The following is a 15,360-nucleotide window of genomic DNA, read 5'->3' on the forward strand; positions in this document are numbered from 1 at the left end:
AAGTGGAATGAAGCAACAGGGCATTGAAGAAAAAGCAACACCCACGCAAAGGCCATTCAAAAACCTTGTGACTTCAGAAGCACGCAAACCCCACTGAAGGCTATCATGCATGTCAGCATGACCATGCCTGACAAAAATACTACACATTATGTCCCTTTAGTATTCTAAATAGTGCTCAAAGTGTGTTATTACAATCACTCCTGCTGGACGTTCACGTAAAATCAGATTGCATGAAAACTCTATCAGGTAAGAACGTGGAAGTCAAATATGAACGTTAAGTGCTTATTTGGCACATTATTCTGATGGTAAGCTTTAACGCTGGTCAGTTGGTGACAGTGACGTTCCAGCACAAACACACAACCCGCTGCTTAAAGACACATATTATTATTAATAAGGTCATTTTGATTATTATTATTATTTTTAAATAAGAACATTTTACACACAAACCACGTCTGTTGAGGGCCTATTTTATTGTCTATGCAGATAGCGGCTTGATATTCAACTACATCATTGACGTGCTTACGATAAAACACCGTATTATACAACCCCCCCTTAGGCTGCGATCGTCCTGTGTAAAGGTAATTATGATAAATGACATAAAGAGTGTTATTTTAAAAAAAGAATGATGTTTTTAAGGACATGATCTCTCCTACCTGCGTTGTCATTCGGAGACGCGCATTAATATTCGACATGGGCAGCAAAATCCATTGAATGTCTTGTCACTTCTCCGGCGACACAAACATGTCGAAAAGAACAAAACGTGAAAATACTAATGAAAATATAGTCCACAAATGTCCACAAATGTCTACTCCGTGCTTCTGTTTTCAGTCGCGCTGCGTGTGCTCGCTGACAGCGCTGAAGGGTTTGCTTATTGGCGGAGTCTTCTTCTTCGGAGGACTGGAGAGCGGACTATTTAACACTCCGCCCTCTGCCTGTGTGACAACACCCTTAAAGGAACACTCACTCCGCTTCCAAGTTTCTTTTTTTTTTTTTTTTAAACATCATTTTTTGTTTTACTTTTCATCTTATTAACATTCCATCATTGAAAACATCATTCTAAGGTGTGATGTGTGTTTTTAGTCATATGTTTCTAAGTCATGACGTTTGACATATTGCAAGACAGGACATGCAGGCAACAGCACACCGTGACATGAACCAACAGTGACGTCATCATGTCGTCATCACTATACATATTTTATTATGGACTTTTAAGTTGTTTCATTCTTATTATTTTTTTAATATATTTGTTGGAGTAAGTATAAGTAAATTCACATTAAACATGTATTGGGCATTGCAACAGTTATTTACTGTATTATTTTTAATAATAATAATCGTAACAATAATTAACATTTAAAATGAGGAAAAATAAATCATTTCAGAAAATGTAAATATCAGTATGACAAGATATTTAAATTTTTTATCAACATTTTTAATATCCCTAATTATATTTATATTGCATGCATGTCTAAAAGACTGACTGAACTCTCCTGAAGGAATCAATAAAGTACTATCTATCTATCTATCTATCTAATGTGTATCATAATGTTGTATTATGTCAACATTTATGTTTGAAAATATTATCAACATTCACATTTTGAATAAATTAATGTACATTCGTATGTTTAATCTATATTAGCCAGTCTTTTTTCATATACAGTATACACCGTATTTCCTTGAATTGCCGCCGGGGCGCTAATTAATTTAAAACCTCTTCTCACTCCTGCACTTATCAAAGGCATGCGGTAAAAGTAAGCATGCACTAATTATTTTAAAACCTCTTCTCATTCTGGCACTTACCAAAGGTATGCAGTAAAAATTTGAGTGTGATGTAAGCTTGGACCTTAAATCCTACTGAATAGCTCTTAATCTTCTTCCCTTTATGCGATTTCAAATTACCGGTATTGAAATCAGCCTCCCCCATTTTGAAAATGATGACAGGGGAAGTGTTACTCGTGACGTCACAAGTTTGACCAGGCGGTAATACTAAGCATGCGTTACTTATTTTGGGAAGCGAGTTTGACCCGGCAGTAATTCAAGGCAGGCGCATACTATATGCCCTGTGGTAATTCAAGGATATACGGTATGTGCATATGACATGTGAATAATGTACATTATTTGAATATATTTTTTATTTGTAATTTGTAAAATTGTGTTTGTATACATATTACCATATGAAGAATATACATTACCATACTGTATCTATTTAAATCCCTTGCATTTATTCATACACAGAACATATTTAAATATGGATAATGCACCTGTTGATATTGCGTTTATTTTGACCAATATTCAAAACAATAATTTTGATATACATATAAACAGATGCTTAACAAACATTATAATATTATAACTAATTGAAAACAAGTATTTCTTACTCTACAGGGGATATGAATATTATTGTACGTTATAATATTGTATATATATGGAAAAATTGTTTTAGAAATCCATCAATATACAAAAAATATGTTTTTATAATATTGTATCTACTAGAATCATTATTTTTTTAAATTTAATATACATGTGAACATGTGAATGATGTACATTATAATATTATCGGTCCTTGGCCCTGCACTCTACATGCTGCCTCAAGGTGACATCATACGCAAATACGGTGTTAGCTTTCACTGTTATGCTGATGACACCCAACTCTACATGCCCCTAAAGCTGACCAACACGCCAGATTGTAGTCAGCTGGAGGCGTGTCTTAATGAAATTAAACAATGGCTGTCCGCTAACCTTTTGCAACTCAACGCCAAAAAAACGGAATTGCTGATTATCGGTCCTGCTAGACACCGACCTCTATTTAATAATACAACTTTAACATTTGACAACCAAACAATTCAACAAGGCAACTCGGTAAAGAATCTGGGTATTATCTTCGACCCAACTCTCTCCTTTGAGTCACACATTAAAAGCGTTACTAAAACGGCTTTCTTTCATCTCTGTAATATCGCTAAAATTCGCTCCATTCTATCCATGTGTTTTTTACGCCTCGCCTCGATTACTGTAACGTATTATTTTCGGGTCTCCCCATGTCTAGCTTTAAAAGATTACAGTTAGTACAAAATGCGGCAGCTAGACTTTTGACAAGAACAACAAAGTTTGATCATATTACGCCTATACTGGCTCATCTGCACTGGCTTCCTGTGCACTTAAGATGTGACTTTAAGGTTTTACTACTTACTCATAAAATACTACACCATGGGTGTCAAACTCTGGCCCGCGGGCCAAATTTGGCTCGCCGTGTATTTTCATTTGGCCCTTGAGGCAATATCAAATTAACATTAGAGCTGGCCCGCCGATATTATACAGCGGCGGTGTCGCTGTAACACCACACACCACATTCACCGCTAATACTCATACTTGCTAAACCCCCCGATTTTCCAAGGAGACTTCCAAATTTCAGTGCCCCTCACGAAAATTACAAGGGGCAACCATTCTCCCAAATTTCTCCCGATTCCCACCTGGACAACAATATTAGGGGCGCACCTTAAAGGCACTGCCTCAAGCGTCCTCTAAAACCTTTCGCCACGTCCGCTTTTCCTACGTAGAAACAGCGTGCCGGCCTAGTCACATGATATATGTGGCTTTTACACACACACACGCTAATGCAATGCAAGATTGGTCAACAGCCATACAGGTCATACTGAGGGTGGCCGTATAAACAACTTTATGGCTGTTACAAATATGCGCCACACTGTGAACCAACACTAAACGAGAATGACAAGCAAATTTCGGGAGAACATCCGCACTGTAACACAACATAAACACAACAGAACAAAAACAAAGAACCCCTTGCAGCACTACCTCTTCCTGGACGCTACAATATAAACATTTATTATTAGCCTGTGGGAAAAGTTGATTTTTATATTTAACTGAGAAGTCTGCAAATAGAAAAGAGGCATTCAATTTGTATTTAAATTAGATTTTATACGCATTGCTCTTTTTAAATTATTAGTATTATTTGAAACTCGATTTTGCATGTCACTATAAAGTTATATAAGTCTCGCTTGTTCAATATTCAATGCAAAACTTGTTTGGGTCCCTATTAAAAGGTTAATTTGTTCAACCTTGGCCCGCGGCTTTGTTCAGTTCATAATTTTGGCCCACTCTGCATTTGAGTTTGACACCCCTGTACTACACGGTCTAGCTCCAGCCTATCTTGCCGATTGTATTGTACCATATGTCCCGGCAACAAATCTGCGTTCAAAGGACTCCGGCTTATTAGTGATTCCCAAAGCCCCAAAAAAGTCTGCGGGTTATAGAGCGTTTTCCATTCGGGCTCCAGTACTCTGGAAAGCCCTCCCGGTAACAGTTCGAGATGCCACCTCAGTAGAAGCATTTAAGTCTCACCTTAAAACGCATTTGTATACTGTAGCCTTTAAATAGACTCCCTTTTTAGACCAGTTGATCTGCCGTTTCTTTTGTTTTTCTCCTATGTCCCACTCTCCCTTGTGGAGGGGTCCGGTCCGATGGCCATGGATGAAGTACTGGCTGTCCAGATTCGGAATCAAAGATGGACCGCTCGTCCAGAGTCGGGACCCAGGATGGATCGCTAGTCCAGAGTCGGGACCCAGGATGGACCGCTCGCCTGTGTATCGGCTGGGGACATCTCTGCGCTGCTGATCCGCCTCCGCTTGGGATGGTTTCTTGCTGGCTCCGCTGACGACGGGACTCTCGCTGCTGTGTTGGATCCGCTTTGGACTGGACTCTCGCTGCTGTGTTGGATCCGCTTTGAACTGGGCTCTCGCGGCTGTGTTAGATCCACAATGGATTGAACTTTCACAGTATCATGTTAGACCCACTCGACAGCCATTGCTTTTGCTCCCCTAGAGAGGGGGTGGTTTGCCCACATATGTGGTCCTATCCAAGGTTCTCATAGTCATCATTGTCACCAACGTCTCACTGGGTGTGAGTTTTCCTTGCCCTTATGTGGGCCTACCGAGGAAGTCGTAGTGGTTTGTGCAGCCCTTTGAGACTCTAGTGATTTAGGGCTATATAAGTAAACATTGATTGATTGATTGATTGATTGATCTATTTTCATACATCATACTTTTATGTGTTATACTTTAAAATATATTATTTAAATAGGAACATTGACCGTTTGTTGTAACTCTCTAAATAAACTTTAATAGTTTTTTTCTGGCAACACCAGGTGGCCAAAGTACTTCATTAAGTCAATGTAATGACACGGTAATTTGAATGATGCGTACACGTTTGTTCCTGTATACTTTCAAATCCACTTCTGCCTTGGTCATTTTGTATGTTTAAGTAATATGCAACTAATATTATTTGATACTTGTTTATATTGACAAATGTGCTGTTTAGATTGCAATATTGTTGTTATTACCTTTGTGTGCTCGTGTGTGCTTTGCTGTTGTGTAGCTGCAAGCTCCTGGTAGCCTATACCTCTCATATTTACCTTTTGTAAATGACTTGAGTAAAATACACATGCTTTTTAGAGGACATTTAGATGTTAATTGGCAAGACAACTGCTTGTATCGGACATTTTCCAACATGCAAGTCGACATACTGTAATCCAATACTAGCTTTTTTGCTGATATCGAACCAATATCAACATTAGCAACGGGAAACCCCAAGTTATAACTAAATTAATTATTTTATTGAGAAAAGAAATGTAAAGTACAGTTGTAATAACTTAGTATATTTAAAAGATAATGTTTATTATCAACACAAGAGTGTGTGAAAAAATGCGGCATAAAAGTAACGGCGAAAGGCGAACAAATGGGGTCGAGGTGCCTTTAAGGCGGCGAGGCGTGAAAGTGTGTGTAAAGTGTGAAGTCATTGGCAAAACAGCAGATGTGACCACAAAATCTTCTTCACCCCTGATTGTTTCAAAGTGATGATCATTATCACACAGTTATTCCCCCAAAATGCTGACGGAGTCAAGTTAACATAGCCTTGAACTACATCACCTATTTATTTTTATATGTGTCGGTGTGTGTTTATAATCAGAGCAGCGCTTCATCAACAGCATTGCCATAAACACCACATGTTGTGTTTTTTTTTTCCCCAGCAATTTGCATGATTGACAACAAAAGTGTGTTGGAAGTCCTGCCAACAAAGTGGCCTACATAACAAAATGTTGATGCTGCACTTTGTGTGTTGAGGACATAAACTTTTTTATGCCTATGAATAAAATCGGTCTCAAGTCAGATGAGCATGACTGCTTCAGCAATTTGGACGCTCCCTCACCTTGTAACCTTTAACCAAACTGACCTTTCATCTTTGAACCTTGACCGCAGCGCCACATGAAGGAGATACAATGTCCGCCCTGTCATTCCCTCCCCCGGAGCGCTGAATGCTCTAAAGTCTTCTTTCCAGAAACGATGAGTTATTATGTTCATGATATTATTTATTTGACACGGCCACTTGTGTAAAGATGATAATGTGATGACGCTATGTTGTAAGAAAGAAAAAAAGAATATATGTAAAGAAAAACTATTTGTGTAGTGAATGAATCACATATTTTCATTACAATAAAAACAAGCCTTTTTCAAACCTTATGAAACCTTTGTGAAGTAGTCCAATATACTGTATGCTGCCATGTATGTATTATATTTTCCAATGTTCAATTTGCAATGTTTTCTTTTCAACAATAACTGAAAAATCCTTATTAAAAAAAACAAAAAAACTGAAGAAGTAAATTAAAATGTGGCATTGATATAAACAAAAAAGAAGGTACAAACGTATAAATAACTGCAATCCTAATCAAATGTATTAAAATGCGATATTAATATGTTATTATTATTGTATTATTATAGATAAATATTATTAATAATATATTCGTTGTGTTTGTGTTTTATATTTGTAAATGAGTATCTATATAATACATTTAAAAAAAAAGAAAAATAATACACTTTACCCTATACAGTGATACAAGACAATTCAATATTATTTTTCATTATTAAATAATTCCATCCATCCATTTCCTACCGCTTATTCCCTTCGGAGTCGCGGGGGGCGCTGGTGCCTATCTCAGCTACAATCGAGCGGAAGGCGGGGTACACCCTGGACAAGTCGCCACCTCATCGCAGGGCCAACACACATAGACAACATTCACACTCACATTCACACACTAAGGCCAATTTAGTGTTGCTAATCAACCTATCCCCAGGTGCATGTCTTTGGAAGTGTGAGGAAGCCGGAGTACCCGGAGGGAACCCACGCATTCACGGGGAGAACATGCAAACTCCACACAGAAAGATCCCGAGCCTGGGATTGAACCCAGGACTGCAGGACCTTCGTATTGTGAGGCAGTCGCACTAACCCCGCTCCCCCCGTGCTGCCCTTATTAAATAATTACTCTTATAAAATAACATTAATGTTTAAACGGATTATTATTGTTCTTACTATTGTTTTGTATTATTATTTTCAGTATAACATATATTTTACAACTAAATGTTTTATTTTTTACTATTATACCAGATGGTTAATGATACATTAATAGATTTAATTAAAAATATGAATAACAACAACTGCAATATCAATAACAAAAACAAATTAGCAATCATACTATAAAATAAATGTGACTATGTTATTATTGTGATTATACTTGAATAATCTGTATTTTCACTTTCATTATTATTAATATTCTTATTACCGTATTTTTCGGATCATAAGGCGCATTTTTTTTCATAGCTTGGCCGGGGGTGCGACATCTACTCCGGAGCAACTTATGTGTGAAATTATTACCATATTACCGTAAAATATTAATTAATATTATTTATCTCATTTGCGGAAGAGACGAAGAAAATGTTTGCAATCGTCACACACATGTCAGCAAAAGTCAACCAATAAGAATTCGGCGGGGGAGGGTCATGGCAGAAGTGCATTGTGGGTCATGGAATGCTAACTGCTATATGCTATGTGCTGCTGCCATAGCTATTAAAATGGATCATTTCAATGTTTGCGGTAACTTATACAAACTGAGAAGGGCTAAACAAAAATGGCACCGAAAAGGATATCATGTACTGCAGATTACAAGCTGGACGTAGTGAAATATGCAGCAGAAAACGACAAGAGGAAGCGGCGCATACCTTTGGAGTTGGCAGAGTTGTTTAGAAGCGACATCGAGGAATAAGCGGTAGAAAAATGGATGGATGGATGGACATCGAGGAAGAAAATCTAATCGGATTTATCGATTAGGAGTGACAGATTGTTTGGTAAATTTACAGCATGTTCTATATGTTATAGATATTTGAATGACTCTTACCATAATATGTTACGTTAACATACCAGGCACATTCTCAGTTGGTTATTTATGCGTCATATAACGTACACTTATTCAGCCTGTTGTTCACTATTCTTTATTTATTTTAAATTGCCTTTCAAATGTCTATTCTTGGTGTTGGATTTTACCAAATAAATTTCTCCCAAAAATGCGACTTATACTCCAGTGCGACTTATATATGTTTTTTCCTTCTTTATTATGCATTTTTGGCCGGTGCGACGTATACTCCGGAGCAACTTATAATCCGAAAAATATGGTATTGTATTTTAACTATACATTTAATGATACATTGATCTATATAATAGCAATTATTATTTATTTCAAATATGTTTCACAAGTTATGTCACATGTTAACATTGGAGTTGATTTATAAATAACTCTTCTCCTTTTCCTGATGGTTAAGTGACTTCCTCTGTTTAAAATACACCAGACTGTACTTTGATATTTAGACGAGAGTTGACTCTGAGGTTTTTGGGTCAGATAATTATTAATATTGTTACGAATCTTTCCATCCGAATATTTTATGTTTCCTGAGTACTTTACTGAGGTAAATAAAACAGTGGAGGGTAAACGGTGTGCAACGGAACAAGGTTACGATTGAAACGCAGTTTTTTTCTCAAGTTAACCATTGCACTTTTGATCTTTAACCCCTCCTAAGTTTCACCCAGAGTGACTCCTCAGAGGTCACGCCAAGCGAGGGCGTTTTGGGGAGGAGGAAGCAGGTGCGAGTTACACAGAGGAGGACCCTTTGCAAGTCACACCACACTATAACCTTTGAACTGCAATCAGTGCTGGCACGGTTGTTACATTCCACACTGACTGGAGTTTGCCAAAGACACATCTGCAAAGACACACAACGCAACACAAAGCACACCTGTACCACAACATTATTGTTGCAAGGTTAAAGAAGCGCCGGCAATGTTATTGTGATGAGTGGATCATTCATTAACAAAATAACTGCAAAAAACAAACACTTGACCTCTGTGCAAAATAAAGACAAGAGTGATTAGGACTGGATTACAGCGGACATTTTAAACAGTCGTCTCCGGCATCTCAGTAAACATTCTGCTTTTGTCCTTCAGTGTGTCGGAGAGATTAAACTGCGCCTGATTGACGATTCTTGTACCACAACGTGGAGTCTCTCACTCTGCATAATTTCTCGTCTGCAGGGTCACCAGCATCATCTGTCACTAATTTTCCTGTTATAATATGACACTTTGCTCTATTAGTTTTTACTGCAATGTGTCTCAAGGCCATAAAAAACAGAGTCCGCTTTCGGACACCCCTGCTCACGTATTTAACTGGTAAGGCAAAGGGTTTACAAAACGATGGCAGAGTGTCTTCTTAGCGCAATCGCCAGTCATGACTAGTTTGTAGCATTGTTTTGCAAGCTTCCACAGGTCACCTTTAAGGGTGTTTTTAATGCTTGTGGAGGTGCACAGTATAATGCCAGAAAAAAATACTTTGCGTATTGCAAGAAACAGTTCCTGCCTTGTCTGTGTTATCGAGTTTGTTATATTTTGTTTCTTTCTAGAGCATGGGTGTCAAACTCTGGCCCGCGGGCCAAATCTGGCCCGCCGTGTAATTCAATTTGGCCCTAGAGGCAATATCAATTTAGCATTAGAGCTGGCCCGCCGGAGTTATACAGCGTCGGAGCCGCTGTAACACCGCGTTCACCGCTAATACTCATACTTGCCAACTCTCCTAATTTTCCCGGTAGACTCCCGAAGTTCAGGGCCCCTCCCGAAAACCTCCCGGGGCAACCATTCTCCCGAATTTCTACCGATTTCTTCCTGGACAACTATATTGGGGGCGTGCATTTAAGGCACTGCCTTTAGCGTTCTCTACAACCTTTCGTCACGTTCGCTTTTCCTCCAGACTAACAGCGTGTCACATAATATTTGTGGCTTTTACACACACACAAGTGAATGCAATGCATACTTGGTCAACAGCCATACAGGTCACACTGAGGGTGGCCGTATAAACAACTTTAGCACTGTTACAAATATGCGCCACACTGTGAACCCACACCAAACAAGAATGACAAACACATTTCGGGTGAACATCCGCACCGTAACACAACAGAACAAATACCCAGAACACCTTGCAGCACTAACTCTTCTGGGAAACTTCCAGCAAACTGACCAATAATTAACGTTATATTCATGCATTTTCTCTTGCTACTTCAAGGCTTGAATGTTTGGTTCATTCATTATTGTTGTTTTATTTTCAAATTTATTATTAGCCTGTGGAAAAAAATTGATATTTACCTCAGAAGATTGCAAACAGAAAAAAAGGCATTACATTTTTATTAAAATTGTATTTGATATGCCATTGATATTTTTTTTAATCATTATTATTATTATTTGAAACTGGATTTTGCATGTCACTAAAGTTATATAAGCCTTGCTTGTTCAATATTTAATGCAAAACTTGTTTGGGTCCCTATTAAAAGGTTAATTTGTTCAACCTTGGCCCGGGGCTTTGTTTCGTTTAAAATGTTGGCCCACTCTGTATTTGAGTTTGACACCCCTGGCGTATAGCAAAAAACAGTTCCTGCCTTGTCTGTGTTATCGAGTTTGTTATATTTTGTTTCTTTCTAGAACATGGGTGTCAAACTCTGGCCTGCGGGCAAAATCTGACCCGCCATGTAATTTAATTTGGCCCTTGAGGCAATATCAATTTAGCATTAGAGCTGGCCCGCCGGTGTTATACAGCGTCGGTGCCGCTGTAACACCGCATTCACCGCTAATACTCATACTTGTCAACTCTCCTAATTTTCCCAGTAGACTCCCGAAGTTCAATGCCCCTCCCGAAAATCTCATGGGGCAACAGTTCTCCCGAATTTCTACCGATTTCCTTCTGGACAACTATATTGGGGGCGTGCATTTAAGGCACTGCCTTTAGCGTTCTCTACAACCTGTCGTCACGTTCGCTTTTCCTCCAAACTAATAGCGTGTCACATAATATTTGTGGCTTTTACACACACACACACACACACACACACACACACACACACACACACACACACACACACACACACACACACACACACACACACACAAACACACACACAAGTGAATGCAAGGCATACTTGGTCAACAGCCATACAGGTCACACTGAGGGTGGCCGTATAAACAACTTTAGCACTGTTACAAATATGTGCCACACTGTGAACCCACACCAAACAAGAATGACAAATACATTTCGGGTGAACATTCGCACCGTAACACTACAGAACAAATACCCAGAACCCCTTGCAGCACTAACTCTCCCGGGAAACTTCCAGCAAACTGACCAATAATTAACGTTTTATTCATGCATTTTCTCTTGCTACTTCAAGGCTTGAATGTTTGGTTCATTCATTATTGTTGTTTTATTTTCAAATTTATTATTAGCCTGTGGAAATAATTTGATATTTACCTCAGAAGATTGCAAATAGAAAAAAGACATTACATTTTTATTAAAATTTTATTTGATATGCCATTGATATTTTTTTATATTATTATTATTATTATTATTTGAAACTGGATTTTGCATGTCACTGAAGTTATATAAGCCTTGCTTGTTCAATAATTAATGCAAAACTTGTTTGGGTCCCTATTAAAAGGTTAATTTGTTCAACCTTGGCCCGCGGCTTTGTTGCATTTAAAATGTTGTCCCACTCTGTATTTGAGTTTGACACCCCTGTTCTAGAGCATTACAGTGGCCAACAGGGGCAAACGCACAGCAATGTCCAAAGCACGCTCAAACCCCAAAACATACGTAATACAGAGAAAACAAGAAGTAGGATGAAACCGGAAGATAGCATGCTACTAGGAAGTAATGTTGTCCCGATACCAATATTTTGGTACCGGTACCTAAATTATTTCGATACTTTCGGATACTTTTCTAAATAAAGGGGACCACAAAAAACGGCACTATTTGGCTTTATTTTAACAAAAAATCTTAGGGTACATAAACATATGTTTCTTATTGCGAGTTTGTCCTAAAATGAAATAGTAAACATACAAGACAACTTGTCTTTTATTAGTAAGTAAGCAAACAAAGGCTCCTCATTTAGCTGCTATCATATGCAGTAACATATTGTGTCATTTTCCATTCTATTATTTTGTCAAAATTATTACAGACAAGTTGTAACGATCTGTCACTTACTTTCTGATAGTTTTTCGTGTTTTGTACTTTGTTTCCTGTTCAGTGCTCTTATTTTGTCATACTTCCTGTTTACTCCGCTGAGCATTGTTTTTGTCACACTCGCCGTTGATTGGCAGCGGTCCTCAGCTGCGGTCAATCAACAGGTCTATTTATGTTTCACTCGAGCACTCCTCAGTGCTCGAAGTTAAAACCATGTTGGGAACATCTCCATGCAAGACTGCTTTCTGTTTATATCTTTTACTTTGATGAAATTAAAATCATCTTACCGGCTTTCTGCTCTCCTGGATTTTTGCATACTTGAGGTCACACAACTGCAGCCATGCGACATCCCAACAGTAACTTCGAGCCAGAAAATTGTGACCTCGCGAGAATCCCTGTCGGCAATCCTCAGCCGACGTTCTGGACCGCACAATTCCTGGAGGACTTGAAGGCCAGGTTTGTGCGGTCCCAGCCTACAGACGCGGACCCTCTCCCCGCGGCAACGCCACCGGCTTCGGCTCTCCGACCGGCGCGTCCCCCGCCGCCATCTTTCCTCTCGGCTCAACGGCTGGCTACGGCTCTCCGACCAGCACGTCCGCCACTTCCTGCATGCCTCGCGGCTCCCGCGGCAACGCTACCGGCTACGGCTCTCCGACCGGCGCGTCCTCCGCCGCCATCCTTCCTCTCGGCAACGCTGCCGGCTACGGCTCACCGACCGGCGCGCCCGCCTCCTCCTTCACGTCTCGCGGCTCCTGCGGCTCCGTCGCCGACTGCGGCTCTCCGACCGGCACGTCCGCCGCCGCCATCCTTCCCGTCGTCTGCTGAGCTGCTTCTCCCTGCTCCTACGCAGCTTCCAGCGGCTGCTCCCCGGCTGCTCTTTTTGCCAGCTCCCGCTCTCTTTTTTGGTTCGCCGAGAGCTCCAGTGGAGCCCACAGTGAGGTCGCTTTTGTCCTCCTGCTGGGACTCGGCACGGGACGTGTCTTCGTCCCTCCTCCTGGTCCCCTCCCGCCCGTCCCTGGTTTTCGCACCGGGGGACTCCGACGAGCAGGCACGTTTTCCCGCATGTGTGAACGGTGTCTGGCAGCCACCTAGTGGAGGGGGGCCCACTATACACTGCGGTGCAGCCAGGCACACACCGCTGTCATCCCCGCCAGCGTCTCCTTCCTCGGAGACATCTACGTCCCTAGCGGGCTTTCGCACAGCTCCAACGCCGGCTCCACGCCTAGCCCCAACGCCGGCTCCACGCCGAGCCCCAACGCCGGCTCCACGCCGAGCCCCAACGCCGGCTCCACGCCGAGCCCCAACGCCGGCTCCACGCCGAGCCCCAACGCCGGCTCCACGCCGAGCCCCAACGCCGGCACTACGCACGGTTCCAACGCCGCCAAGAGCAGCACCACGCCGGGCTTCGTCACCGCCGGCATCCGCTATTCCTCGGCCAGCATTTGCTGCTCCTCGCCCGGCGTCATCTGCCGCTTTCACGCCGCCGATGACATCTGCAACAATCACGCCGTTGATGACGTCTGCCGCTTTCACGCCGCCGATGACGTCTGCCGCTTTCACGCCGCCGATGACGTCTGCCGCTTTCACGCCGCCGATGACGTCTGCCGCTTTCACGCCGCCGATGACGTCTGCCGCTTTCACGCCGCCGATGACGTCTGCCGCTTTCACGCCGCCGATGACGTCTGCCGCTTTCACGCCGCCGATGACGTCTGCCGCTTTCACGCCGCCGATGACGTCTGCCGCTTTCACGCCGCCGATGACGTCTGCCGCTTTCACGCCGCCGATGACGTCTGCCGCTTTCACGCCGCCGATGACGTCTGCCGCTTTCACGCCGTTGATGACGTCTGCCGCTTCCACGCCGTTGATGACGTCTGCCGCTTCCACGCCGTTGATGACGTCTGCCGCTTCCACGCCGTTGATGACGTCTGCCGCTTCCACGCCGGCACCAACATCGGCTCCTCAGCCGCCTCCTGCAGAGGTATCTGTTTTGGCTGCAGCCCCCGCCGCTTTGTCTGCTGTCTCCGGGCCTGCTTCAGCGCGCCCGCCTCCACGTCAGCCGCGGATGTGGCCGTGCCCTGGGCGTCCTCCTCGCGGGATGCACTCGTCTCTTTTTCGGCCAATGATGTGGCTGTTCCGTGGCCGCCCGCCCCGCCAGTTCCAGCGGCGCTCTACGCGGCGTCGCCACCTGACTTTCCCTCGCTGGCTGCGGGGACACGAGGTTTGGCGACCTTCCACCAAATCCTCCTTCCATCCTCCCTTACTTTGTGGACATTTTTTTCCATTTTTCTTTTCCAGGGAACATCTGGTATCTGTTCCTTGAGGGGGAGGTCCTGTAACGATCTGTCACTTACTTTCTGATAGTTTTTCGTGTTTTGTACTTTGTTTCCTGTTCAGTGCTCTTATTTTGTCATACTTCCTGTTTACTCCGCTGAGCATTGTTTTTGTCACACTCGCCGTTGATTGGCAGCGGTCCTCAGCTGCGGTCAATCAACAGGTCTATTTATGTTTCACTCGAGCACTCCTCAGTGCTCGAAGTTAAAACCATGTTGGGAACATCTCCATGCAAGACTGCTTTCTGTTTATATCTTTTACTTTGATGAAATTAAAATCATCTTACCGGCTTTCTGCTCTCCTGGATTTTTGCATACTTGAGGTCACACAACTGCAGCCATGCGACATCCCAACACAAGTGGTAGAAAATGTATTATTAATCTACTTGTTCATTTACTATTATTATCTGCTTACTTTCTCTCTTAACAAGTTCTATCTACGATTCTGTAATATTCACTTTTTTTCTGTTGTTTGATACTTTACATTAGTTTTGGACGAGACCATATATTGGGACGGGGTGGCGCAGTGGGAGAGTGGCCGTGCGCAGCCCGAGGGTCCCTAGTTTAATTCCCACCTAGTACCAACCTCGTCACGTCCGTTGTGTCCTGAGCAAGACATTTCACCCTTGCTCCTGATGGGTG

General features: G+C 42.0%; 1 protein-coding gene across 3 annotated transcripts in view; it reads right to left on the reverse strand.

Annotated features, from left to right (window-relative positions):
- Positions 1-908, reverse strand: part of nrip1b (nuclear receptor interacting protein 1b) — a 121,493-nt gene extending 120,585 nt beyond the window's left edge. For all 3 annotated transcript variants that reach the window (XM_061898163.1, XM_061898165.1, XM_061898164.1), the window contains exon 1: positions 654-908. The gene's annotated coding sequence lies outside the window, so the exon portion shown is untranslated. The remainder of the gene's footprint in view (positions 1-653) is intronic.
- Positions 909-15,360: the final 14,452 nt, after the last annotated feature.

Source organism: Nerophis ophidion, linkage group LG04 (genome assembly GCF_033978795.1).
Source record: "Nerophis ophidion isolate RoL-2023_Sa linkage group LG04, RoL_Noph_v1.0, whole genome shotgun sequence".
NCBI lineage: Eukaryota > Metazoa > Chordata > Actinopteri > Syngnathiformes > Syngnathidae > Nerophis > Nerophis ophidion.